Source organism: Xyrauchen texanus, chromosome 10, assembly GCF_025860055.1.
Source record: "Xyrauchen texanus isolate HMW12.3.18 chromosome 10, RBS_HiC_50CHRs, whole genome shotgun sequence".
In the NCBI taxonomy this organism is placed as follows: Eukaryota; Metazoa; Chordata; class Actinopteri; order Cypriniformes; family Catostomidae; genus Xyrauchen; species Xyrauchen texanus.
Genome location: NC_068285.1, coordinates 20,504,612 through 20,532,186, shown reverse-complemented (window position 1 = coordinate 20,532,186; position 27,575 = coordinate 20,504,612). Strand labels below are relative to the sequence as shown.

The following is a 27,575-nucleotide window of genomic DNA, read 5'->3' as shown; positions in this document are numbered from 1 at the left end:
ATTGGTGAATGAATGGGTGAATGAGTCACAGTGTAAAGTGCTTTGAATACTCTTAAGGTTAAAAAGGCGCTATAAAAGTGCAGACCATTTACCATATATATATATATATATATATATATATATGTTGCCGGGCTAACAGCTTGCTGTCAGAGGAATGAAAGGTCCAAAACACAGGCAAACTTAACTCAGGGTCTTTTATTTCCGACTGTGAACGTAGAGGCACAGCATTAAAAAAAATAGCTTTGGCTTTTCGGGGTTGAAAATGTTTTAGGAACATAAAATCCAGGAATTTACAAAAGTACAAAACAAAACCTAAATGTGGCTTTTCTGTAACTATAACACCAAAAGACAACGGCAGTGGCCTTTACACTCTTTCTGTAAATACAAACAATACACAGTAATTCAACATGCACGTCAAAGTTACATAAAATTCACAATACTTGCATGAAATGTATAGAAAACTTCCATATCAAAGAAATAAACTCACTCGGTATTGACGAACACAATCCGGGTCTCACAGAGGGCCTATTCAGCACTATTTCTCCCCTCTGCATTTAACAAGAAATATATCACTTAACTGTTACATAACAAACAATTATAATATCACTCATTACAGAACAGGTAAGTAATATAACAAACTTACGCTCTTCGATAGATCAATGAACAGTATTTTTGGACACAAAGAGAAACACTTCACATGGCTCATGATCAGTTGTCATCAATCGTCACATATTGCATCGTCATCACCTCAGTTTACATCCCACTGATTCAATATCGAGCTAATACAAGTGGATATCTTTCACCCTTTTGGTTTTTTATCGAGTTATCACTTGTATATCTCAACACACGGATAAAGCAACATATACTCTGCTGATCGCGCTGCTCACACTCTGCTACCCGCGCAGCTTCGACACTAACTCCCGCGATACTGACTTCCAGACGAGAGCTCAGCAACCAAAGTTTTAAAGGGCCAGCGTCATAATTTAACAGAATTGAATCAGTATCTGTATACATCATTCATGCATTACTAGTACTATATGACATAAGTCCCAATTACACATTTATATGTAAGATCTTTTCACTTCCCCTGGTTACACTCCCCTGCTGACAGTCAACGTCCTCGGTGACTACTAACTTTTGTTTATTCCTCAAGCCCCCCCTGGAGTCCCCCTGAAGTGTAAAGGACCATACCTGCCAACACCTGGGAAAGCAGATCAGGGCTCAAAGTCATTGAATTACAAGCCGATTTAGGTAATCTATTTAGATTACTGTGTACCCCATCTGTTGATCTCTGTGTCTTACGCGGCTCAGGACATGGTATCTTTAACTGAGCTCTACTTTCTTTTTTCCTTCTAGGTGCGGGTACAGGCTCCAACACCGATGCTTCAACAGGTAAGTCAATATCTTCTGACTCTAATCCAACAGGCTCAAGCTCTACTTCCAGAGTTTCATGAGGAACCTCATTAATTTCCTCCTCCTGATCTCTAGTCCTACTACTAGGTTTCATAACTTGTGGTTCTTGTACTTCCAGTGTTGGTTTAAGCCTTGGTTCCTCCCTTGGTCATCGGACTTCTTCCACCAACACACACTCTACATCCAGTGATGGCATCTCCATCTCCAAAACTGGGGTATGTATGTCCTTAACAGGTGGCTTCCGAATTCTTGGTGCTGGCACCGGAACCTTATTCATGTAAGGTCTGAGATTGGATCGGTGTACCCTTCTTATCGGTCCTCCTTCCATAGGCTCTACCGCATACGTTGATCCTTGGACCTCTATTACTTTATACACAGTAGATGACCATGCGTCTTGGATTTTGTTCCTCCCGGGAGGTCGATGGCGCAGGTACACACACTGTCCAACCTCCACTGCTGGGCAATACACTTTCTCTTCTTGCTGTGCCACTCTGTCTGCCGCTTTTCTCTCCACATACTCTTTTGCTCGGACATGTGCATCCAGGAGACTTTCCTTGTGTGCGTTCAGCCAGTCTTGCCCCAAGACAGCATCTGGTTCTTGGCCCAGCAAGGCATTGATCGGAAGATGGGGTTGAATGCCAAACAGCAAATGATATGGTGAATAGCCTGTTGAGGAATGTGGCGTCACATTATAGGCATACACAAGCTCTGCTAGGTGCTCTGGCCATTTGCGTTTTTTTTCTGGTGGGAGCGTTCGTAGGAGGTCATGGAGAGTTCTGTTGAACCTCTCGCACTGTGGATTTCCCTGAGGGTGATGTGGTGTCGTGCGAGTTTTCTTTACTCCATAGAGCTTGCAAAGCTCAGCAATGACAGCGCTCTCAAAATTCCTACCCTGGTCGGAATGTAGGCGTTGTGGCACTCCATACTTCAAAAACCATTCTTTTAGGATGATCTTAGCCGTAGTCTCTGCCTTTTGATCACGGGTTGGAAATGCCTGACTAAATTTGGTGAATACGTCCGTCACCACAAGGACATTTTCACGGCCATCTGTAGCTGGCTCTAGAGTGGTAAAATCTACTGCAACAACTTCCAGTGGTCGGGAAGCTAGAAATGGTGTCCAGGGTGCTTGGATTTTAGGGTGCGGCATCTTTGCCAACACACACCACTGACAACTTTTCACCCATTTCTCCACATCCTCGTACATACCTCCCCAAAAGCACCTTTGCTTTAACAAGCTCAGGGTTCGTTCTATGCCTTGATGCCCCAATTGATCATGGACGCTTTTCAGAACCTGCTCAGTCAGGCATGTAGGTAACAGTATCTGGTGGCACTCCCCATTGTGAACATCTTCCACTACACGATACAGAAGTCCTTCTTTCTCCCTTATTTTCTTCCACTGTTTCAATAGGGACCGCACAGATTTGGACAACTCTTTTCTCTCCTGGTAAGTTGGCTTTTTTTTTCTGCTCAGGAACTTCCTGAAGACACAGAGAGTCGGATCGATCTCCTGAAACTGGCGGAGATCTGCCTTTGAGTATCCCGGCAAGGTAGGTGTATTCTCGCAACCAACACCGTCCTCATCTACAATGGACGCTTGCATCTGCCAAACTCTACCACACTCAATCCCTGCGGCCACCAGATCAGGCCCTAAGGGTGTTCCGGTTCTAAGGGAATTGCAGATAGCGACACAGCCATCATACTCCATATCCTCACTTTCAGGCTCCACCTCATCCAATCCTGGTCTCCTAGAGAGTGCATCCGCCGCTGTGTTGCATCGCCCAGGACGGTACTTCACATCGAAATCGAAAACAGCAAGTTGAGCTGCCCAGCGCTGCTCAATGGCCCCTAACTTGGCCGTTGTAAGGTGACAGAGGGGATTGTTGTCAGTGATGATGGTGAAACGGGATCCCAACAGGTAACTCCAGAATTTTTCTGTCACCGCCCTCTTGAGAGCCAACAGCTCCAACTTCATACTGCTATAATTACGATCATTCCGTTCCGCCCCGCGTAGCCTCCTGCTCGCATGCTATCACACTCCTTTTCCCTTTATGATGCTGATATAAAACGGCACCCAACCCAAGCTTGCTAGCGTCCGTCTCCAAAACAAACGGGAGGGTAAAATCAGCATATCCCAATGTGGGCGCACTAGTCAACTTCTCTTTGAGCTGCACAAAGGCCGACTGACAAAGGGGAGACCAAGAGTCCTTAAACAATTTATCTGTCCTACCAGCACTATTCCCTCGGAGGCAGGCATTGACTACGTCATGCAGCGTACCAGCCACCTGGGAAAACCCCTCTATAAATCTTCGATAATAACTGCAGAAGCCCAGGAATGATCTGAGATCCTTAAGGGTACTAGGTGTTGGCCACTGCTTAACTGCACTTACTTTGTCAGGGTCCGTGCTGACTCCCTGAGCTGAAACTTGATGTCCAAGAAACCTGACCTCAGACTGCAGGAAATTACATTTCTCTACCTTGACCTTCAGCCCAGTATCTCTCAGCCTTTTGAACACCGTTTCCAGTCTCGCAAGATGATCGGAGAAAGTAGACGAGTACACTAGCAAGTCGTCTAGGTAAACAAGGGCAATATGAAACACCAGGTCACTCATGATAGACTGCATGAGGCGCTGAAACGTTGCGGGTGCATTGCAAAGCCCGAAAGGCATACGGTAATACTCATATAACCCGAACGGAGTTATAAATGCGGTCTTGTGGCGGTCTTTCTCATGTACGGCAACTTGATGATAGCCACTGGCAAGGTCTATTGTCGAAAAAATCTCTGCCCCTCCCAAGGCATCCATACTCTCATCTATGCGTGGTAATGGGAAAGCATCACGTCTGGTTTTAGAGTTTAATTTCCTATAGTCCACACAAAGTCTGAGACTCCCATCAGTCTTGCGCACCAGCACTATCGGTGAGGCATAAGAACTGGAACTCTCATGTATGACACCTTTTCTGAGCAACTTGGAAATATGTTCCCTGACTTCTTCAAACTGGTTCGGAGGTATGCGTCGGTACGGTTGGGTAACTGGAGCATCATCTACCAAAGGGATCTCATGCTTCACCCTGTCCATGTACCCAAGGTCCTCCTCACAGACTGCAAATACATCAGCATATTTCTCCAAAAGTACACCCAGCTCTGTCTGTTGCTCTGACGTACCTCCTATCCATAATCTATCTAGCAGGTGTCTCATGTCACTGTCAGGCTCTTGTCTAACTTCTTGATCAACATTGACTACTTCTTGATCAGCAGACATGCGTTGAAACCTCACTTCACAGGGGTTACTCTCGACACATTGACAATGGCTAAGTACACCCACCGGAGTCTTAGGAGGCAACCAAACATCAGCTGATGAAAAATTTACCACCTGGACTGGAAACACATGTCTATGAGGGGGCACTAAGGTCGGAACAGGGATCAACTCACCAGGCAAGGGTCTGTTTCCTGGCTCTAACAATGCCCAAGCATCACTGTCCGCTGGTCTCTTGTGGACTCTAACATAGACCGTGGCAACAGAGGCTGCGGGTATATATGCTTGGCGTTTGCCACTTACTCTGGCCATTGACACCTTTTCAATGAGCTCCACCTCCTGTACTCACTGGAAAGCTTCCCCCCACACAGAGTCCAAATGACCTCCTAGAGTGTTATCAAACTCAGAAAGAACAAGCTGTCTGCACCTTTGAGCTATATTCATTCCTATTATGCCAGGTGGATTCGAGTCTGGCTCTTGAACACCCTCATCCCTGACTATTAGGAATCCACAGTTCGGTATGGTTAGTCCCATAACTTGGATGTCTAATTCCACATATCCAAGGTACGGTAACGGTAGCTTGTTGGCGGCAGTTATCTTGAGCCACTTAGCTGTACAATGAATGTCTTGATCATCCCCATGGAGATGCTCTCTAAAAAAACTCTCAGTCAGTGTGCTCACATTACTTCCTGTGTCCAATAAACAACGAGCAGGCTCGCCACCAATGTAGATATCTACCTCTGGACATGTGCCTACTGCACGCTCAAGAAACCTTTCTTTAGTCAATGGGCTGCTGTTTGAGCCTTCAGGCTTGCCTCGCATTGCTCGGCTCACTGCAATGGAGGGACCCCGTTTCCCGGTACTGAGGCAGCACTGGACGCCGTTTTTGAGCCATGTGGTGCACTGCAGTTTCGAGCTAAATGTCCTATTCCTTCACATCTTAGGCAGATTGGCCGACCATCGTCGGTATACCTTGGACTGAATTTGGGCTTTGTGTTCTTGTCTGGAACATTGGCTTTCTTCATGGTAAGTTCACGTACTGCACTGGTAAGCTCACCAATAGCTTTGCCTTGCTGAGCGATAACTTTAACCACTTCCTGCAGAGTTGCAGCTAGCTCCGTGGGCACTGTACCGCCCGAGTCAGGCTGCTCTGATATCTCTACCGGCCGTGCACCTCTCTACTTCGAGCAACATTGGCATTGCAAGGTTTGTCTTCCACGCACCACATCATAGCCTCATCACGGACGTCAAACAACGTACAGTGTGGCCGCTCTCTCACAAACCTGCGAAGTTCCCGGCGAAGGGTAGAGTCTCGCACCCCTTCAATGAACTGGTCTCTGAGAGCTAGCTGTGGGTCAGACACAACATGAGAGGACTGTTGGAGAGCAGCATTTAAAAGCTGAGACAAAGCATGGGAAAAGTCGCGAAGATCTTCCCCATCTGATTGTCTGCGTGCATAAAATGCATGTAACAGCTGTGGTGTTGTGCGTTTTTCTCTAAAAGCTCCCCTTAAATAAGAAAACAGCTCCTGAGGTTGTTTTATCTCTCCCCCCAAACACAGCTTCATCTCATCCAAGGCTGAATCTCTCAAATGAGAAAGAATAAAGTCTACTTGATCCTGACTGTTTAAACCCCGGACTCGAATGACTCGTTCAGTTTCATCAATAAACTCATCTACCGCTTGGTTATCCTTACAACAATCACCACTGAAAGGAACAATTTGACGCTCTCGTGGAATGTATACATAAGATCTGGTATTAGCATTACTCATGTTGGCAAGAGCAGACAGTACTTGGTCATGTTTTTGCCCCAACTCCAAAATTTGTGACTGGAGCTGTGCCACCGGGTTACCTCTATCACCATAGTCCACAGCCTCTGCCCCGTCCACATTGTGGCTAGGTCCAGCTTGAGCGTCGATCTCACGTGGGTCCTGGTCCATGTTCCGATGCAGTCTCTGGCTCAGAACACACCACTGTCACACAACAGTAAAAGTTTGCACACAAGTTCACTTGAAGTTATCCGCCTTGATTGGTCCCCTTCACCCTCTACGACAGCGTGAGCACTCTGCTGCTTCAGAACACCAATGTCTTGCTCCCTCAACGTCTCTCCAGTCACGCCACGCCACTCGTTGTAGACACTCTGGACGATGGCTCTGAACTCCTCTTCACCACTACCGTTGTATATTAGTATGCCACAAACCCAACTAAAAACCCCAAATGCTAGCAAGGAGACCCCACTTCTGGTACCAAATAAGTGTTGCCGGGCTAACAGCTTGCTGTCAGAGGAATGAAAGGTCCAAAACACAGGCAAACTTAACTCAGGGTCTTTTATTTCCGACTGTGACCGTAGAGGCACAGCATTAAAAAAATAGCTTTGGCTTTTCGGGGTTGAAAATGTTTTAGGAAACATAAAATCCAGGAATTTACAAAAGTACAAAACAAAACCTAAATGTGGCTTTTCTGTAACTATAACACCAAAAGACAACGGCAGTGGCCTTTACACTCTTTCTGTAAATACAAACAATACACAGTAATTCAACATGCACGTCAAAGTTACATAAAATTCACAATACTTGCATGAAATGTATAGAAAACGTCCATATCAAAGAAATAAACTCACTCGGTATTGGCGAACACAATCCGGGTCTCACAGAGGGCCTATTCAGCACTATTTCTCCCTCTGCATTTAACAAGAAATATATCACTTAACTGTTACATAACAAACAATTATAATATCACTCATTACAGAACAGGTAAGTAATATAACAAACTTACGCTCTTCGATAGATCAGTGAACAGTATTTTTGGACACAAAGAGAAACACTTCACATGGCTCACGATCAGTTGTCATCAATCGTCACATATTGCATCGTCATCACCTCAGTTTACATCCCACTGATTCAATATCGAGCTAATACAAGTGGATATCTTTCACCCTTTTGGTTTTTTATCGAGTTATCACTTGTATATCTCAACACACGGATAAAGCAACATATACTCTGCTGATCGCGCTGCTCACACTCTGCTACCCGCGCAGCTTCGACACTAACTCCCGCGATACTGACTTCCAGACGAGAGCTCAGCAACCAAAGTTTTAATGGGCCAGCGTCATAATTTAACAGAAATGAATCAGTATCTGTATACATCATTCATGCATTACTAGTACTATATGACATCAGTCCCAATTACACATTTATATGTAAGATCTTTTCACTTCCCTGGTTACATATACACATATATATATATATATATATATATATATATATATATATATATATATATATATATATATATATATATAAATATATAAATCAAATAAATCTGATAGTGCCATTATCTTGCAGATGACACCTGGCCTAACCTCCATGCTTATGTGTAGAGGGAGAGAGAGATAAAGCAGTAGATAAAAGCAGAGAGGCAGGCAGGGAGAGAGAAAGAGGAAGATTGCATGTCTCTATGGACTGTACTTGGAGTTTGAATTATTCGCACATGTATACAGTAGGTGTAGTCTATCCCTTAAAGGAATAGTTCACCCAAAAACTGAAATTAAATAAAAATTCTGTCACCATGCAGTAAGTGTCATTCCATCTTTTTTTTCTCTCCATACAATAAGTGAATGGGACACGAATGGCTAACATTCTGCATAACACCTCATCTTGTGTTCCATGGAAGAAAGAAAGTTATATGGTTTTGCAACACCATGAGGGTGAGTAAATTATGACAGGAATTTCATTTGAGCAAACTGTCCCTTTAAAGCACATAATCAGAATTTCCTCTGCTCTCTCCCTAAACAGTACAATATAAAGTGCCTTCTGCTTGTTACAAAACACTGTTTCCGAAATGTCTGTGCTGTCCTCATGTTGAGGGCATTCCTGTCTTCACACATTTCTGCTGTCTGATGTATATTCATCTCGACACCATGTTCATAAACCAACTTGTGAACTTTGTCTTTGAAAGGTCTCAAAATGCATACACGCAAAATGCTGTTAGCTTGTCACAAAACGCTGCGTTTTTAAATAGTGTTGGACTTATGACGAGGGCATACCGGTCTTTAAATTTGTCCTGTCTGATCTTGGAACCACACTCACAAACGCTAGCATTATATACTGTGATATGCCTTAAAGTCATAAGTGCAGTCAGTGGGCATGGCTGTGACATTTTTGTGTTTTCGCACAAGCATTGTACGTCCGAAGCTCAAATAGGCTGGATTAAGTGCAATTAAAATCTTATTCCACTGTCTGCATCATATTATATAGTCCATTCCCTCAAGCACCAGTTATATAAACTAAGACATCACATTCATAAGAAATTGGTTGTGCAAATGGACTGTATGCAATGAATTAGAAGAATTGAAAATTACGTTATTTTGTGCATTAAATTCATCCTGGATGATTGTCAGACATATTTCTATGACAGTGAAATATCCTTTTATTCAGAATTTGGATGTAGGCTCCATTAAATTACAGAGAATGTAAGTATTATTAATCATTTTCATCTACTGATACACAAATCATGGCTAGTGTTAACAGTGATTGTATCGGAACACACTTCACTGCTACTGGTCGAGTTTGAAAATGTAAATACATTTATTGAAACACAGAAAATTAAACCAAACATATTTCTAAATTTAAATTACTCTTCAAAGAAATGAAAATTATAATAAAAATAAAGTGGTCAAAATCATTGCCTAACAATTCCAAACATTTTACTCTCTCCAACTTCTTCTACCGACCCATATTGCAGTGACTTAAAACTCACTCCACGACAACAGGTGGAAAAATACCTTTATAGGCCTACAAATTAGACCATAAATACATTTGAAAATGTAAACATGATAATAATAATAATTGAAAAAATAAACCATGACCTATAGATAACACAAATCACATTTTTGTTTCATTTAAGACTGCTACAACTCTGATCGACCGGGACATAATATGATGTTCCACTAGAGTTTCAGAGTTTGGACATGAGCTTTATTACTATGAATGGACATGAACTGTATTATCACCTGCTGGTGGAATCTCCAAACTGCAAATGCAGGAACTGAGTTTAAACTTTGAGCTAAGTTAAGACGTGGGTTTCAAATGACTTAGTGCAATGACCTATTTCTCAGTAAAATAGCAAATTGCACTTTTGCTCCACAGTTTGCGTGCACACACCCACAATAGTGCAACCACTCACACGCATGCCCAGTTGAGCTTTGTGCTGGCGTGAACATTAGTGCTCTCATGAAAATTTTAGAAGACGTGGTACACGGCAGTTGCGCTACACTTGTGAGTATAAAATTGGAGTCCAGTAGGGATAAAGCAATCTTTAAAATGTGGTGCAGAGATATCATCAGAGTGTGTTCACACCAGATGCGATCTTGCATTGGAAAACTAGATACAGTGTAATGTAATGGAACAAAAAGCAGGTTTTGAGACCCAGCGAAGCAAAATTGTAAGGTTTTTTTGAGAAAATTCAACAAAACAAATTATAAAAAATAATTACGTTGGAACTGTAGAAAAAATATGCATATTGAATGATACAGCTAGTCACACATTAGTCACCTCTCCCATAGACTGACATTGTTTTTTTGAAGTCATACACAATTCACCCCAAAACAAAATAGGATTAAAAATCGAGATTTTTACAATCATTGGCTTCCTAAAAACACAATGGAGGAAAAAAGAAAATACATGATCAATCCCAATGCTTTGGTCTGTGATGGTTAAAGTTGTATTCTAGTGCATGTTGACTAAACAGCACAAATGTTTTACTGTGAAAAAGTGTCCTGAATGTCTTTAAGTTTATTTAAATGATTTTGTTTTACTCTTGATAATATACCTGTCCTCAAAATGTCCCACCATTCAAGGAGATGGGAGGGGGAAGCAGTACTTAATGGACTCTGCGGAACACCCCTAAGACAGCAGAGGACATTTGCTTGGAACTTAACTATTGCCTTTTCATATATGAATAAGAGAGGCTTCCCAATGCTCCTCATACTGTCCCTCTTAAGCAATCAATGCCTTTATTAATTAATCTTGTCAGCACCTTCTTGCATTTGTCCATTGATCCTCAGCGCTTTGAACTGATGTATCTTTCAATTTCAATTTCAGCTCTTCACAGCCCTGGCCTGGGGAAAGTCATATTGAGATGGGATGATACGGAGATGGAAATTGATTGAACAAATGGAAGAGTGGATGGGAGGAGCACTGGCTTGAGACGTGGGGCTTTGAGGCCACTGGGGAAGCAGTCTTGCAACCACATCTTCCCGTATCTGGAATTTCTCAGCAATATTTAAGGAACCGTTCACACCAGAATAACTGTTCAAAATTATTCTGAACTCTGTTATTACTCACCTTCATGTTGTCCCAAACACATAGTACTTTCTTTCTTCCATGTACCACCAAAAGTGGTGTTAAGCAGAATGTTCACCTTAGTCACCATTCACTTTCATTGTATATTTTTCAGATGAGGAATACATTCTGCCTAACACAAAGTAACAGGGTTATAAGAGGCAGGAACCAGCTGAACAATTAAAATAATTTTTAAAGTAAACTTAAAAAGACACAAACATAAACACACACACGACGGCTGCGTGCGTGTGTGTGTGCGTGTGTGCGTGCGTCTCTCTCTCGAACGGCCACATCCATCTAGGCTTTATCCCTCTCCTTGGCTGATTAGTCTGATTGGAAGCTGGCCGTGCACCCTCACAGCCCGGCCCCGCCCTCCTCGTCACACACATCCTCTTCAGTTCCAATGAACAAAGAAATTTGTATTTTGAAACAACACGAGGGTGAGCAAAATGACATTTTCATTTTTGGGTGAATTATCCCTTTAAAAACATTGTCTTTTCAATTCTGACCTATTTGGGAAGAACAAGTGGTGACCTTTCATTTTAGGAATTTGGATGTTATACAGATTTAAATAGTTATTTGTAAGTCTATAAATCAATTTTGACCTAAAATATTTTACATTTTCACAAGTTTTGCCCATAGCCTCATACTGTTCCAAACCTGCTATATAGAGTACTGCATCTTTCCCACAAATTGTATATTTTTCTATAAAACAGGATTTGTGCAGTTTTGAACAAGCAATATATCAGGAAATAAGTTTACTAACATGCTATTATGTGAGGCTAAAGGCCCCCCAATGACAAAAGACCTATTGAATTTCCTCCTATAACATTAGATGGCAGAAATATATGTTCCGACATCTCCCTAAACCCCAGTAAAACTGCAAAAAATTGTTTGACAATAGTGGGAAGGAACGGATTTGTTGCAGTCTACATGCAAAGTTGGCCCATATTGACTGATCGAAAAAGCTACAGGGATTAATTTTTTAAATAGTCATGTACTAAAATTGTAGCTCTAAATGTACTCTTGTGGATTTTCTACAGGCAGAATAAATCAGAAATTGTTGTAATATAGTAAATGTATAATAAAATCCAAATAGCGATCTCAATAAATGTAAATTGAGGTGTCCTAGGCCAATTTTTGATACTCCATTAATACTTAGAATATAGATCCCTCACCACACTTTGGGACCATGTAAAACAGACTTTTGTTAAGGGAGGTCTTTAGAGCCATTGTATGTTAACCAATAATTTATGCTTTTTGAAAAGTTTACAATATGGGTAAAAATGACCCGAAGGACGAAATAAGGGTGCAGAATCTTAAGACAGTAGGAGGGTTAACACCTTCAGTGTTGTGTAGTAAAGCAATGCAAATATATATCACATCATAGGTCTTGTTTTTGACAGCTACCTACAGTATGTGGGCTCTATCATGCCAAATTCGTTTTTTGAGGAACTGCTCTTCTCCTGTCCTCTGCTTTTGTCTTTTTTTTCTGTCTAGAACTTTTCCCCTCAATCTTCTGCTCTCTTCTTCACGCTTTCAATTTCTCCAGAGCAATATCTTTTTTTTTTTGGGCGGGGGGGCTCTTCATCCCCACCAGGTCAGGGGTTCAGGGCACTCGAGGCAAAGAGATGGATAGACCTGAAATGGAGGGAGGGTGAGAAGGAGATGCAAAGACAGAAAAACCATTACGTGAAGTGCATTGTGGAGGATGAAGGGTCATGACATTTCAAGACTTGTTCTCTTTTGCTACCAACCCAACACTGTAAAAATGAATCTTGGCCAATTCAAGGTTGCACCTCCCAATTGCACCATCCAGTAGTGCTATTTTGGCATAGTAATTTAACAAAGTTTCCTCCTCATGTTCCCCTTCTGGAATTCTACTGGAGCTGAAATGAATGCTGCAGTCCTAACCTCTAAATAGATTTTGCACATAAACATGACCAACATTGGATCTTAAAGTCATAATTTACTTACCCACTTGTATGACTTTCTTCTGTGGGAAAAAAAGAAGAGATGATGTTAGGAAGAATGTTTGCATCAGTCCCCATTCACTTTCATTGTATTAAAAATGCTGCAGTGAAATGAATGGTGACTGAGGCTGTCATTCTGGTAACATTGTATGTCGATGATCAACATCTGATATAATTTGAGAATTTTCATCACTTTGAATAAATAGCAGTAAAATTGGATAAATGTATTGTAGACTTGAATGGATTCACACATTTTTCAAATGTCATTTTAAGTTGCCAAATAACTGACTTGTTTTGCCATCTTGAATGAGTCAGACATGCTATTGTCCCGAAGGTTAGTCTTGTGGTCTAACCTTATTAGTACAATGGCAAAAGAGACAAAATGGAGCCCTATTCAGTACACAAGGAGATTGAAAGAGCATCAGACAGTCCGGCGAGGATATGCCTTTTAAGCCCATTATGATCTTAATGGGGGCAATAAAAATAAACCAGGAGCACTGTGTTGCCTCCAGGGCCTCTGTTGTTTCCACTGCACATCTGAGTGATCTCGAATGCAGGCTTCTTTTCTGATCTGTTATTGTTCAAACTTGAAGTTTCTATCAAATATTTGCAAATTTGCCTCAATTTCAAGTGATTACGGAGGGCCCCCTCCTTCCCAATTGCTCAGCATTATACAGTTAAGCCAGCCTCAATTAGGGCCTGTTTGATCTTCGCTGGCACATTCTGCCCTGCTAGCAATATTAATGAGGCTGTTTAGTGTCAGCACCTGTGGAGGGTGGGGCTCTGGCTGGCCAGAATTAGAGACTAATTAGGGATAATCTAGGCTTCCTAACGAGCCAGGTGTGCCAGAGAGCATTTAGGTACTTCGCTCTCTCCTACAGTTAATGACTGCTGAGACAGTGAGGAAAGTCATAGAAAAAAACCCAGATATTGTTAGTGTATTTTGGGCAAATTGGAGTAAGAGAAGTGTGTAGCTGGAATAGGAATGCATGATGTTTTTGTAATTACTTGGTACAGTGGGGTTCAAAAGTGAGCCCACATTGAAAATCTGGGATTCAAAATCTAATTGAAATATGACAATAAACAAAATTGTAGGGTTTTGAATAAAACAAACAAACAAACAAACAAAACTATTTGATGTTAAATGAATAAGAAATGCTTAAAAGTAATAGTATATAGATATTTAGATAATAGATAATAGATAGCTCACTCAAAAATGAAAATGTACTCACCCTCATGCCATCCCAGTTGTCTTTTTAGAAGAATAACTAAGCTCTGTAGGTTCACACAAAGCAAGTGAATTGTGACCAACTTGGTCAGCATAAAAGTAATCCATTCAACTCCAGTGGTTTAATCCATGTCTTCTGAAGCGATCTAATTAGTTTTAGGTGAGAACATCTTGTGTACATCTTGCCATTAGAGTCTCGAGGCATGATCATGATTTCAAGATCGATTACACTTCCTAGCGCTTGACGCATACACATAGCAGAGCTCTAGATGGCATTAGGAATTATATTGAAAAAGGAGATATATTTTGGTCTGTTCTATCCCCAAGTGAACCAATTCAGAACATATGGATTTAAACATTGAAGTTGAATGGATTACTTTTATGCTGCCTTTGTGTTTTTTGGAGTTTCAAAGTTTTGGTCACCATTCACTTGCATTGAATGGACCAACAGAGATGAGAAATTCTCCTTAAAATCATAATTTGTGTTCTGCAGGAGAAAGAAAGTCTTCCAGTTCTGGGATGGCATGAGCGTGAGTAAATGATGAGAGAATTAAAATTTTTAAATGAATTATTCCTTTTAACCCAAAAAATACAATTCTCTCATCATTTGCTCACCCACATTCAAAACCCATTTGACCATTCAAATTTTCACTTAAATTGTTATGCTGATTTTATATTTTGTAATGAAAAAAATAGAAAAAACATTTAAGGTTATACTGTACACCGATCAGCCACAAAATTAAAACCACCTGCCTAATATTGTGTAGGTACCCCTCGTGCCACAAAACAGCACCAACCCGCATCTCAGAATAGCATCCTGATGCTATTCTTCTCAACACAATTGTACAGAGCAGTTATCTGAGTTACCGAAGACTTTGTCAGTTCAAAACAGTTTGGCCATTCTCTGTTGACCTCTCTCATCAACAAGGCATTTCCGTCCACAGAACTGATGCTCACTGGATGTATTTTGTTTTTGGCACCATTCAGAGTAAATTCTAGAGACTGTGTGAAAATCCCAGGAGATCAGCAGTTATAGAAATGCTCAAACCATCCTGTCTGGCACCAACAATCATCCATGCGATTATCTAATCAGGTGGCAGCAGTGCAGTGCATAAAATCAGGCAGATACAGGTCAGGAGCTTCAGTTAATGTTCACATCATCCATCAGAATGGGGAAAAATGTGATCACCTTGATTTGGACCGAGGCATGATTGTTGGTGACAGATGGGCTGGTTTGAGTATTTCTGTAACTGCTGATCTCCTGGGATTTTCACACACAACAGTCTCTAGAATTTACTCTGAATGGTGCCAAAAACAAAATACATCCTGTGAGCGGCAGTTCTGTGGACGGAAATGGCTTGTTGATGAGAGAGGTCAACAGAGAATGGGCAGACTGGTTTGAACTGACAAAGTCTACAGTAACTCAGATATCCACTCTGTACAATTGTGGTGAGAAGAATAGCATCAGGATGCTATTCTGAGATGCAGTTTGGTGCTGTTTTGGCAGCAAAATCGGGACCTACACAATATTAGGGAAGAGGTTTTAATGTTGTGGCTGATCGGTGAATATGTGAAAGCAGTTGTCTTGGTGTAAGTTTGTGTGGTACTCCAGCCTATAAAAACAGGGAACGAGTGGGTATAAGAACTTCAGCCCTGACTTTACTCCATCCATCAGGGAAATCTTTCGAGAGAGTTCAGGAGTTAAGGGGCCAGGAGAAGTGTTTGTGTGGGAGGCTTTGCATAGCTCATTATAACTACCTGTAGGCTTAGCACTGGGAAAGTGTTGAATATAGGGGCTGAGGAGATTAGTGTTTAAAGCTGCGTTAGAGGTGAGCAGATGTAGGGATTACAGGTGTCCCTTGACCCTCTCAGCAGCCATTAAATCAAAACTAATTACTGAACCACAGCCCCGAGGAGCAACAACCATGACTTCTGTCAAGGACCAACCTAGAGAGAGAAAAAAAGGGCATTATTGTTAAACACTGGTTGTACTTTGCAGAGTCATTATCAATAATGGAAGAAGATGAAGATACATAACATTCATAAGCAAAAAGCAGAACTCAATTCGCAAGAGTCAACCTAGTCTTGGCCCCAGATAGCCCATCCACATATTGTACACTAAAAATAGAAAAAACTGGAGAAATCCATCTAATTCCAGTCTAATTGGCTGCAGCTACACAACCGCTGGGAGTGGAGGTACACAGGTTTTTATCATCTCATCAGAAAACTTAAAGCTTAAAGTTTTAAAGTTACCAGGCTGCTACTATGAACCCTTCTGAAGAACTAGGTGCTAATTTTCCCAAAGTTTACAAGGTTTATGACGTCATATCTTTGAGTGATATGAGTTTTGTTTTAGGAAGTTCCTAGCAAGTAAACATGATATCTTTAATTAGAACTGTAGGCTTGTTTTCAGCTTTTGTTAGCAGAGTTACTGTATATCCATTTAATAATACTTTTGGATGGTAGGCAATTGATCACACAGTTTACACTTTTACAGCCTTTTGTAGACCATATACCATTATTTGATTGACCCACCATTTAATGCCATAATAGTCTAATATTGAAGTAGCATCAACACATCTTTCAGAGATGTGTTTGAAAAATGTGTTTGAATATATCAGTCAGAAAACCCTTTCTTGTGTCAGTGGGAGGAATAAGTAACAGATCTTTGCCAGAATAGAGCACAACAGTCTGGTTCTGGAAATAGTAATTACATTTTTTTCCCATAGCTGAATTAATTATTAACAATAATGTATAAACCTTTAAAGACAGAAATATTGTGAGCTCTGAGGTAAATAAATGGTTGATGCTTCTGCTGAAGCCATTAGTTTAAATTATTTGTACTTAATTTTTAAAACACTGTTTTCAAATTGCCAAATTCCTGGTGAAGAACTACACTATTTTTGAATCCTGAAGAGAATAGATCCACCATGGCAAACATGCTAAAATGATATTATATGTTTTTGAGATTAGAGTCAACTTTACAATAAGCACTAAACTGGCCACTGGTACACACTTCTGTGCTTTTTATTTTTTTTGTATAAACTTCAGCATTTACATAGAGAGACTGGTCATACCATGGAATCAGAAACACAATTTTACATTTATGCATTGCATTTAGCAGACAATTTTAGCAGACAATTTTAACTCTGAGCTGCAGACAGGGAGTTAAATAAAGCCCCTTTTGTTATGGCAGGATGTTATTTGTTGAATCTGTTTCGTCCATCTCTAGAGTATTCTATTCTTGTGGTTGGATCAAATTTAGAAAACAGGACAATGAATACAGATTGAGGACAGTGTAAAATACCTGCTTGTCCAGTCTAGTTTCCTAGCCTGGCCAGCTGACAAGTGCCCAAATCCCCTTTTAAACCAGTGAACAGTAGATCTTTGAACTAGCCACCTTGGAGATTAAGACCAGCAGTAAACCAGTTTAGGCTGGTTTAAAAGAATATTCCGGATTCAATAAAAGTTAAGCCTAATCAACAGCATTTGGGGCTTTTCTTAAAAAAAAAAAAGATGTGAAAATCGAGGTTCCAGTGAGACACTACCAATGAATGTGAATGTGAATTTGTTTTGGTGGTTTAAAGGCAGAAATGTGAAGCTTACACATCAAACATAAAGCACAAACATTAATTCTTCTGTTTAAAGTTTATTTAAATGAACATTATGCTACAAATAATAATGAACTTAATGAATAAACTTGTATTGAACCCGTAATATGTTTATTTTTTCCTCATCTCTTTCAAAGATTAAGAAATGTCTCATCCAAAATCAGTACCTTGTAAAAAGCACATTTTACAGCAAGTTCTGGACCTTTAGCTCTTAACACCGTGTAGCTACAGCTGTACAGCTACTCTGTTGCGATCTGTCTTTACTTCTCAGACAGAGATCAATACTTCATATAAGGCAGGTTTTAGAAACTCTCTCCTGTGATCTCTGATCTGCCCGTTTGCACACTGTCCTCCTTCTCAATCGAACTTCTCCTTGACCCAGTGTCTCAAAGCCACCATTCCCTGTGATCGCAGTGCTTCAGGTGATTTTCCTCTCCACTGCAGATGTTACGAGTGATAACACTGAACTGAAGTAGGTGGTTACAAGGTTTTAAAGAAACAAGTATGAAGACGTTTTTTGTGTTGTGCTTTTCTAGATATGACTTGGTCTGTCTAGACACTCATTTCTGCCTGTCCTAGTGAGGTCAGTGTAGTTAAAAACCACTATATATTTTTTATTTATAACAACAGCAACAACATTGAGTTATAAATGCAATGGACAGACAGTATGTCAGTTTTTGACCATATTACATTAATCAATGGAAATCTGAACCCATTATGTTCATGTCCTTCCAAATATTGATGATTAATCACATACTAGGACATACTGAAAATGCACGCAACCGAAATTAAAACAGTAGCATATAGAAGTATTTGCTATGCAGTTGTCACAAGCTGTTGCCTTTATTAACATAAACCACAAGACTAACAGCACTCTTTAAGTGAAAGCTTGTTAACTGTCATTTGTAAAGCCCTTGGAGTCAGCAGGAAACATCAAACATCTGTAGTTTGGCTTTATATTGTATAAGCATTTGCTAAATCATTTATGCTTTTTGCAGTCCCAAAAATATTAGTATAGAATAGATGCTTCTCTTCTGACTTTCATCAGTGGCTCTTTGTAATACATTAAACTATTGCACTGATTTCATTCCATAAAAAAAAAAAGAACCCCACCAATGATAATTAGCCAGCGAATGAGTGTGAACAAGATATATCTAATTAAAAACTGATGAAGTAAAACGCATCTTAATTTATTCCAACAGTACCTTTTTATTCCAATTTAAAACCACCTCTATCAAACAATTAAATGTGTGAGCACGGGGTCGATTCCACCTTCCATTAGATAGAAATGTATGAAGATGAACATGAATTATACAATGCCGTTATGGCTAAGGGAATGAATGATTTACCAAAATCTTTCTATAAATAAAATCCTCACTAATTTCCTTTAGACTGGTCAGGATGAGATTTGAATAGATAAGGGTGTACAGTCTTTTTTATTTTTTTTACCCCAATTTTGTAAAAAAAATGTAAATGAGTTTAATCTGAAGGAGAAGTTGAGCTTGTATGATACCATCATTGGTAAGTGTGACATCATCTTTCATCAGAGACTTTGTGACAATGAAAGCAATAAACTCGATGTTTTATAGACAGGAAACAAACTGTGGGGGGGTGTACAGTTAAAAACACTGTACTCTTGTTTGTTTGTTAGTGCATGTGTGACACCTTGAGCATGGGATTTTCAGGTCAAAGTCATGTACTTAAGGTTACGGTCATGGGCAAGTGTCCTGGGATAGGCCGACAGGGTTCTCATTACCTCTGGAGCTCTCACACCATTTTATCATCCCATGCTCTCCTGATAGAAGGAAAATTAATTAAAACTTGTCTTAATAACTCTGAGCTCCCGAGAGGGCCTGGCTCAGCACGAAGCACTGGGTCGACCTAAATTCACCCTCTCCGGCTCCTTGTCCCGTTGGGACCCATACACTTACACATCTCTCAGCCCAGTGATTTGATGAGCAGTTAAGAGGGGAGGAACAAGGGAAGGAGAGATGGATCAAGACAACACAGCAGAGGAAAGAGGGAAAGTAAAGAAATAGGAAAAAAGCAAAGACTTAGATGTGTAGCCTATATGGGAGTAGAGTTTGAGTCAAGAAGTCTGAAATATCGTAACTACGAGTTCCAAGCATGTGAAAGACCAAACCATGTCGTATTTACAAGTGGGAAACTCTGCATTCTAGATGATACCCGAGTGGCCGAGCAGAGATGTTAGAAAGGGTGTGTCGACATGGAAGATGATGAAAAGCAATAATTTTGCAATATTATTTCAATTTCAATGCTTTTTCTATAATATTAATTTGTTATACTTGACAGATATTATAGTCAACTAATATAAAGCTAATGTCTCAGCCTTCTTGGTTTGTTTTATTTACATTCATAAATAATTAATTAGATCCCATGCATTTAGAAACCCTAGAGATTGTGTAAAAGTAAAGCAGATGTATTAACCTTTGTTATCCACTGATATAAGAGAAAAAAATCTTTTGCTGTCATTTATTGTGTATTTGTTGTTTATCTTCTTCTGTATTTTGCTTCCTACTTATCTGCCTGAAAAGTAATAACAATGAATGCTCTACCCAGATGTAGGAGCTTCCTAGGTGCTCTTGAAGCCGGCAATAACCCAGAATCCCAGGCCCGGACAAAGACATGTAGATCCAAGTACCAGTATTTTTTATGAACAAACAAAATGTTGAATTTATTGCAACATTTCAAAAACGGAAATTCAACAATCAAGTTTCCATCTTATTTCCAATGTTTCTAATTTTCCGTATGCATTGCCACACAGGTCCCATGACAAACAGTTCAGTGACTTCTCGTGAATGTTAATGATACCACACCTACCAGGGGTTGAATCAAGTACCACCTAAATTATCAATTAACACCATCTAGTATGCTGACAATTGTCTAGTTATCAGAAAAGGTCTTGAATGATACCATAAGCCTAATCTCAGATCCAGACCAATATTTTACGTTTTTGGACCAGTCTCAAGAGGTTTTTAAGGTCTCAAGACCAAGACTCAAGATCAGAACTTCAATTCTGGTGTATGGGTTTGTTTTTGTGTTTAAGTGCCTCTCAAAATTAATTGTGTCCCATGAGTTTATCTTCATCTCATACCTTCTTCCCCTCCCAAACCTTGTCAAAAACAATCTCTCTTGCCTGTGTCACTATGGGTCTCCTCACTACCTTTCCTCATCTGTTTCTCCTCCATTCCATCATCCCTCAAGTGCCATCTCATAAATGTAACTCAGCATCAGACTCTAACTGAGTGTCATGCACTGAACTGAATAAAGAGCAACCAATCCCCATCACCAACCACAGCTGCTCCAGGCCTTTCAACACTTCCACCCCAGCTGCAAAGAGAGAGAAGATCCTCTAGTGTCAGGCCTGATGGGCTTTGACATACAACCCCATCTGTGTGCGGACTGCTCAAACGCTTCAGTGTCTGAACTTGACCCAAGGAGACAAGAGCCTGTAAGTCTATCCAAGTGTATGTTTGTGTAGGAGTGCGAGTAAGTAGCGTGCAGTATGAGTGGGAACTGGCAGGAGCCTGCCGATATTATATCGATATCTGGGTCACAAAATGATAATATTGCAATCTTTATGTTTTGTACATTGTAATTCAAAACTGATATATTGCAATCTTTTACTTGCTGCTCAGTCATCTTCACTGAACATTGCATAATACATTTACATTACATTTATGCATTTGGCAGACACTTTTATCCAAAGCGACTTACAGAGCCCTTATTACAGGGACAATTCCCCTGGAGCAACCTGGAGTTAAGTGCCTTGCTCAAGGACACAATGGTGGTGGCTGTGGGGCTCAAACCAGCGTCCTTCTGATTACCAGATTACCAGTTATGTGCCTAGACCACTACACCACCGCCACTCCATAAAGCATAATAGATGTTCGTTGCATAATCTTTGAGATGTAGAAATAGCATAAAGCATCGGCATGCCAATTAGAGGACTGCACAGGCAAGGGCTGAACGATTAATCAAAATGAAATAATATTCGAGATTTTACATAGTGTGATTATCCAACCACAAGAGCTGCGATTTAATTAACTAAATAGTCTATGTTTGCAGCTCTGTTCTCTGTGTTACACATAGTGTGTTAAATTTACAGTGCTCTAGATTCACTTATTGATAATTTTGTAATTCCAATTATACTTGGTTGCTAAAAGTTACTATCCAAATATAAAGTAACCTCATAACACCAGGACAGAAGTGTGGATGAGAGCATTTCTCTGCATTAAAAGACCATTGTCAACATTACTACAAACAGAAATGGCAAAATAAAAGCTTCCTCCACAATAAAGGCCCGCATAGCTATGCCGAGGGCAGGTTAATATAATATTACATAAATATGGTACTGTTTTATAACAATAATAATAAAAATAGTTTTTGCTGTTTTGAAGAGCCAGATACCAAAGGGTGATCCGCCCATTGACATCTTTCATGCAATAGAGCCACTGGAGCGGGGCGTGGTCCAAACAGAGGGTGAAGGCCTGTCTCAGGAGGTAGAACCAAAGGGTCAGGACTGCCAACTTGATGGCCATACACTCCTTCTCGATGGTGTGGTACTTCGCCTCCCTCACTGAGAGTTTCCTGCTGATGTACAGCACCAGACGCTCCTCCCTCTCGACCACCTGGGACAACATGGCCCCCAACCCCCCTGTCTGATGCGTCAGTCTGTAAAACAAAAGGAAGTGAAATCAGGAGAGTGTAACAGTGGCCTGCCGCAAAATGCGGCTTTCCCTTGCGTGAACGTCTGCTGACACGGCACTCTCCAATGGTTCCCCCTTTTTTAGATCAGTCAGTAGCCTGGTGACGTTTGAGTAGTTAGGCACAAACCTACGGTAATAGCTTGCCAACCCTAGGAACTGTCTCACTTCCTTTGTGATCTTAGGTCTAGGGCAGGCTGCAATCAATTTGAGGCCACACCTGTCCATGACCCAAGTGGAAGCCCAGATACTGTACTTCCACCTACCCAATTGCGCACTTCTTTGGGTTTGCCGTGAGTCTGGCAAAGTCACAGGGACCAACTCTCTCGAAGTTTTTAGGAGATTGAGTTGGTAAATCTGACACGCTCCACCTCTATCTGTCCGTTTAACCTCATAATCGTTTTCCCCAACTCACTGTGTGACCTCAAAGGGCCCTTGCCACTTTGGGAGTAATTTAGAGCTCTATGTGGTGAGTAATACAAGGAATTTATCTCCCGGTGCAAATTCCCGTAGCCGAGCACCCCTATTGTACAGCCGGCTTTGACATTCTTGAGCCTGGAGCAAATTTTCTTGTGTCAGTTGCCCCAGTTTATTGAGTTTTGCACTCAGGTCAAGAACATATTGAATTGTATTTTTGCTGTTTGAAGGTCCCTGCTCCCAATTTTCCAGTAGTACATTGAGCACGCCTTGCGGTCAACGCCCATACAATAATTAAAATGGGGAGAACCCCGTGGAGGCTTGCAGGATTTCTCAAACAGCAAATATTACGGGCTTGAGCAACATGTCCCAATTTTGAGCATCTTCATGCACGAACTTACAAATTTTTTTTACCAAGCTGTCCATTTGGAGATGTAAACTCTGGTCCAAATCTATTTAATCACCAATAATTCTAACAGTTTGCGTAGTGTACGTGACATTAATGTAGTGCCCTGATTAGTGAGAATTTTGAGCAGAGTCACCCGGATATCGTGTTCTGTAGTCCACCAGAACCAACACAAAGCGATACCCTCCTGCCGTCCGCTCTAATGGCCTGTCGAGGTCCATGGCAATTCTTTTGAAGGGGTGGCTTTTGGGGTCGCTGTGGGAGTCACCAGTTGAAATTCATGGCATGCCGCACACCACCTGTCACGATTCCCTGGTTGTCTGCCCCGTGTCTTCCATGTCACCGTCACCATGGTTCCTGGTCCCCAACACTCTGTCACGATTCCCTGGTTGTCTGCCCCGTGCTTTTCATGTCACCGTCACCATGGTTCCCGATCCTCAACATTGTGTTATTGTTCGCACCTGTTTGTTATTTGTGATCATCCTGTGTGTGTATATTAACCCTGTTTGTTCTCCACTCCTTGTCGTTCGTTGAATGTTGATGAAGGTTAATGTTTCTACTGTTTCGATGTGTCTGGATGTTGTTGTTTTGCCTACCTTGCCTGTCTTCCCGTGTTCATTTCAGCCGTGTGTTTCCCTAGTTCCGTGTTCCTCCGTTGTGTTCGTGTTTTAGTTTCAGTTTTGTCCCCCCGTGGATGTTTTCTTTTGTTCCTGTTTATTTTGTCTTCACTTTGATCCTAAATAAAGAACCGCGCGTAGATCCCACCTCCTCGTTTGCCTTTGTCTTCGTCCTCATAACACTCACTCATAACACCACCTGCGATCATCGCTGTGAATGCCCGGCCAATATAAGTGGGCCATCAGACGGTTTAGTGGTTTTTCCTGCCCTAAGTGACCCACCATCAGATTATAATGAGCCATCTGGAATAACATTTCCCAACAGCTCTGAACATCAATCACACAATGGTGTGCCTAAGGGTTTCATCTTGCATCTGCTCCAGAGGAAAATCCCCTGCAGGGAATCCTCTAAGGGCAGGGGGAGCCGTGGCTTCTCCCTTCCTTGCTTCATACTGACGTGGAGCCAACATAGACGGCCCTGACACTGCCTTCCCAGCCAGCGAATCGGCCATCACACACGATACACTTTATTATAGGACTCATCCACAAAAATTCTCCCCAATAATATTGTAAATTCCGTTCAATTCATAACAAAAAGTGGATGTGTTAGGCGGGGACTAACCGCAGCTTCGACGCTTTTGTGCCTGAAATGTAATTATGACCGTCACTAAAGTGTAGTTTTGAACATCCCTGTGTATACACCTTACATTCAGCCTGTACCCAAAGCCATGGACTGAACCAAGCTTTAATGAATGGAGGTTTGATTACAACCTGAATCCACCGAGGCTTGGTATGTACCCCCTTAATAATCACAGGTATCCGGTACACTCCTGCTCAATCAAGGGTAGCCTGTGGCTTGTCAGTGATTCGGACCAATGTCCCCCCCACCTGCATCACGGGGCATCGTTCCTGGAAGTGCCCAGGTTCACCGCAGCTCCAGCAGACCAGCCCTGGCTTCAAGCCCACACCTGAGGCAGTGGATTCACCAACCTGGAAAAGAGAGTGGAGAGAGATAGGGGAAATCGGTGGGTTGAAAGATCCCTGGTTGTGGGGAACTGGTTTAGAGTGCACACCTTCCCGTTTCCTGGGAGTCCGAACAGGACGAGGACAAGAGAAAGGGATGGTGGGGGAGAAGGAGAGAGAGAGAGAACCACATCCAATTGGTCCTCAGCCAGCTGGACGTCTGCATCGAGCGATGCCGGGTGGTGGCACTGGACTCATTCCACCATCCCTTTTGGTAGCCAGGTGATGAATTGCTCCAACACCGCCAGATCGACTACTGCCACGGTATCAAGTTCTGCTGCCAGCTACCACTGCCGGCAGGAATCATGGAGCTGTTGAGCAAAGGCAAAGGGTGGCTGAGCTCTCCAAGTGTCAGTAAATGCTGCCGATACTGTTCGGGGCTGCGACTGACCAGCTGCAGGATAGCTCATCTCAGGTTCTCGTAGTCCAGTCTGTCGATGGAAGCTGTTGGGCCGAGTTGGACTTCCCCGGTCAACAGCGGCAATAGGCGGACCACCCACTAGCTGTTGAGCCATACCCAGAATTTGACCATCTGCTGGAATTTTGGACCATTCCTCCAGACAGAACTGGTATAACTGGAGTCAGGTTTGTAGGGCTCCTTGCTCACAAATGCTTTTTCAGTTCTGCCCACAAAATTTCTATTGGATTGAGGTCAGAGCTTTGTGATGACCACTCCAATACCTTGACTTTGTTGTCCTTAAGCCATTTTGCCACAACTTTGCAGGTATGCTTGTGGTCATTGTCGATTTGGAAGATCCATTTGCAATCGAGCTTTAAATTCCTGGCTGATGTCTTGAGATGTTGCTTCAATATATCCCCCGTGCTTCACGGTTGGAATGGTTTTCTTCAGCTTGCAAGCCTCACCATTTTTCCTGCAAACATAACAATGGTCATTATGGCCAAACAGTTCAAGTTTTGTTTCATTAGACCAGAGGACGTTTCTCCAAAAAGTAAAATATCTGTCCATCATGTGCACTTGCAAACTGTAGTCTTTGTAGGGCCTTGCCCCACTCAAAATGGCAGCAGAGACAGCATGGCCCTCAAAGGTGAGACATTGAACTCGGTTTCCCAGAATGCTTCACAGCCAGACGGGAAATCCCGCCCATGGACCCAATCTCAAACGTCATTGGTCAAAAGCAGCCTATGACCGGTGACGTCATCTTCTTAACAAAACCAGCGGTCAGATTTTATTTTGCGCTCTCTGCCTATAGCTGCTCCAGCCTGCCGTCTAAAGAGACTGCATCTACACACAAAGGAATTTTCCTCCTTCTGGACAAAGAGAGACCACATTTTTCTAACCTCACCATTTGGCCACTGTAGAGTAAGATTAACTTAGCTTTGTTCCAGTCGTGTAGTATACTTATTACAACCGGTTCATTTAATTTTCACTGCGAGACAACAGTGAATTTATTTAGAAAACGGAAAAGGCGACCAGCTCAATCGTTTTCTATCAACGTTGACTACCTCCCTGCATTTCTCTCCATCACCAGACCCGAGAAATAATGCAGAGACGCATCTTCTCGCTGACGAGCATAAGACAAAGGACCGAATCCAGATCGTTTTCTCCTGACCGCTCAACGCAACATGAATTCAAACGGACAACCCTGCTGAAATCACACAGGATTTCCCAAGTAAGGATTGATATCTGGGCAGATTTAGTTCAGAAACTGTGACTTTTCTTATAAAACTAAATCAATTTGATTGCTGAATGATTTGTTTACATTTGTATGTTTAACTACGATCGCTGATTGCTGTGTTGATTTGTGAGATCGTAATTTTTGGGGAAATGTTATTTTATTGAGTGATCTGAACTAACGATTCAATCGCGCTGTTACCAGCGTGTATCCTCTGTTAAATTGCATGAACCCCTGTTTGTTCACTCTCTCTCACACTCACTGAAATTCACGGAGCGAGCAGCACTGCTGTTTATGTCCGAAACAGGCTGGTGTTTTTCAAATTCTCCCGCCTGTTTCGTTCAGTTCCTTGGTGTGTCTGCTCATTGCCACCCACACGTGGTATTAGCTCCGTTGCTCTGGATCTGATCCAGCCATCTTTCTTTCCCCTACACATTCAAAGAATCGTTGGCTCCGCCCTTTACGATCTAATCCTCCATTTTGAAACTAGTTTCCATTTAGAATTCAGTTCAACATTTTGAACCTAGTTTTCAATGTTGAAACCGATCCTCCATTTTGAAACTGGTTCCACATGTAGAGTTATGTCCGCCATTTTGGTGTCTTTGTTACCGAATCTAGACACACACCCACACACACACACATACATACACTAGCATATAGCTCCACAATTTAGTTAGGCTTTCCATGTTATTTTTTTCGTTATATTCATATAGTATTGGCAGTGTTCAGTACTGTTTGATTATAATAAATCTTGTTATATTATAATAAGAAGTACTCCTAGTTGTTTGTTTGAATATTTGTGTTGAAGCCAGCCTCTGCCATGTCAAGAACTCCAGTATTACTTCAGTGTTGTTAAATTGTTGTTGTTGTTAGAAGCCAGCTGTAACCAGATTACTGTTGGATTCATATGGCAATAATTCGACTAGCTTCTTCCC

The 27,575-nt window shown here is 41.5% G+C and overlaps 1 pseudogene; it reads right to left on the bottom strand.

Annotated features, from left to right (window-relative positions):
* Positions 1–1,561: 1,561 nt before the first annotated feature.
* The window catches only part of LOC127650865 (uncharacterized), a 41,834-nt pseudogene continuing 15,820 nt past the window's right edge, over positions 1,562–27,575 (bottom strand).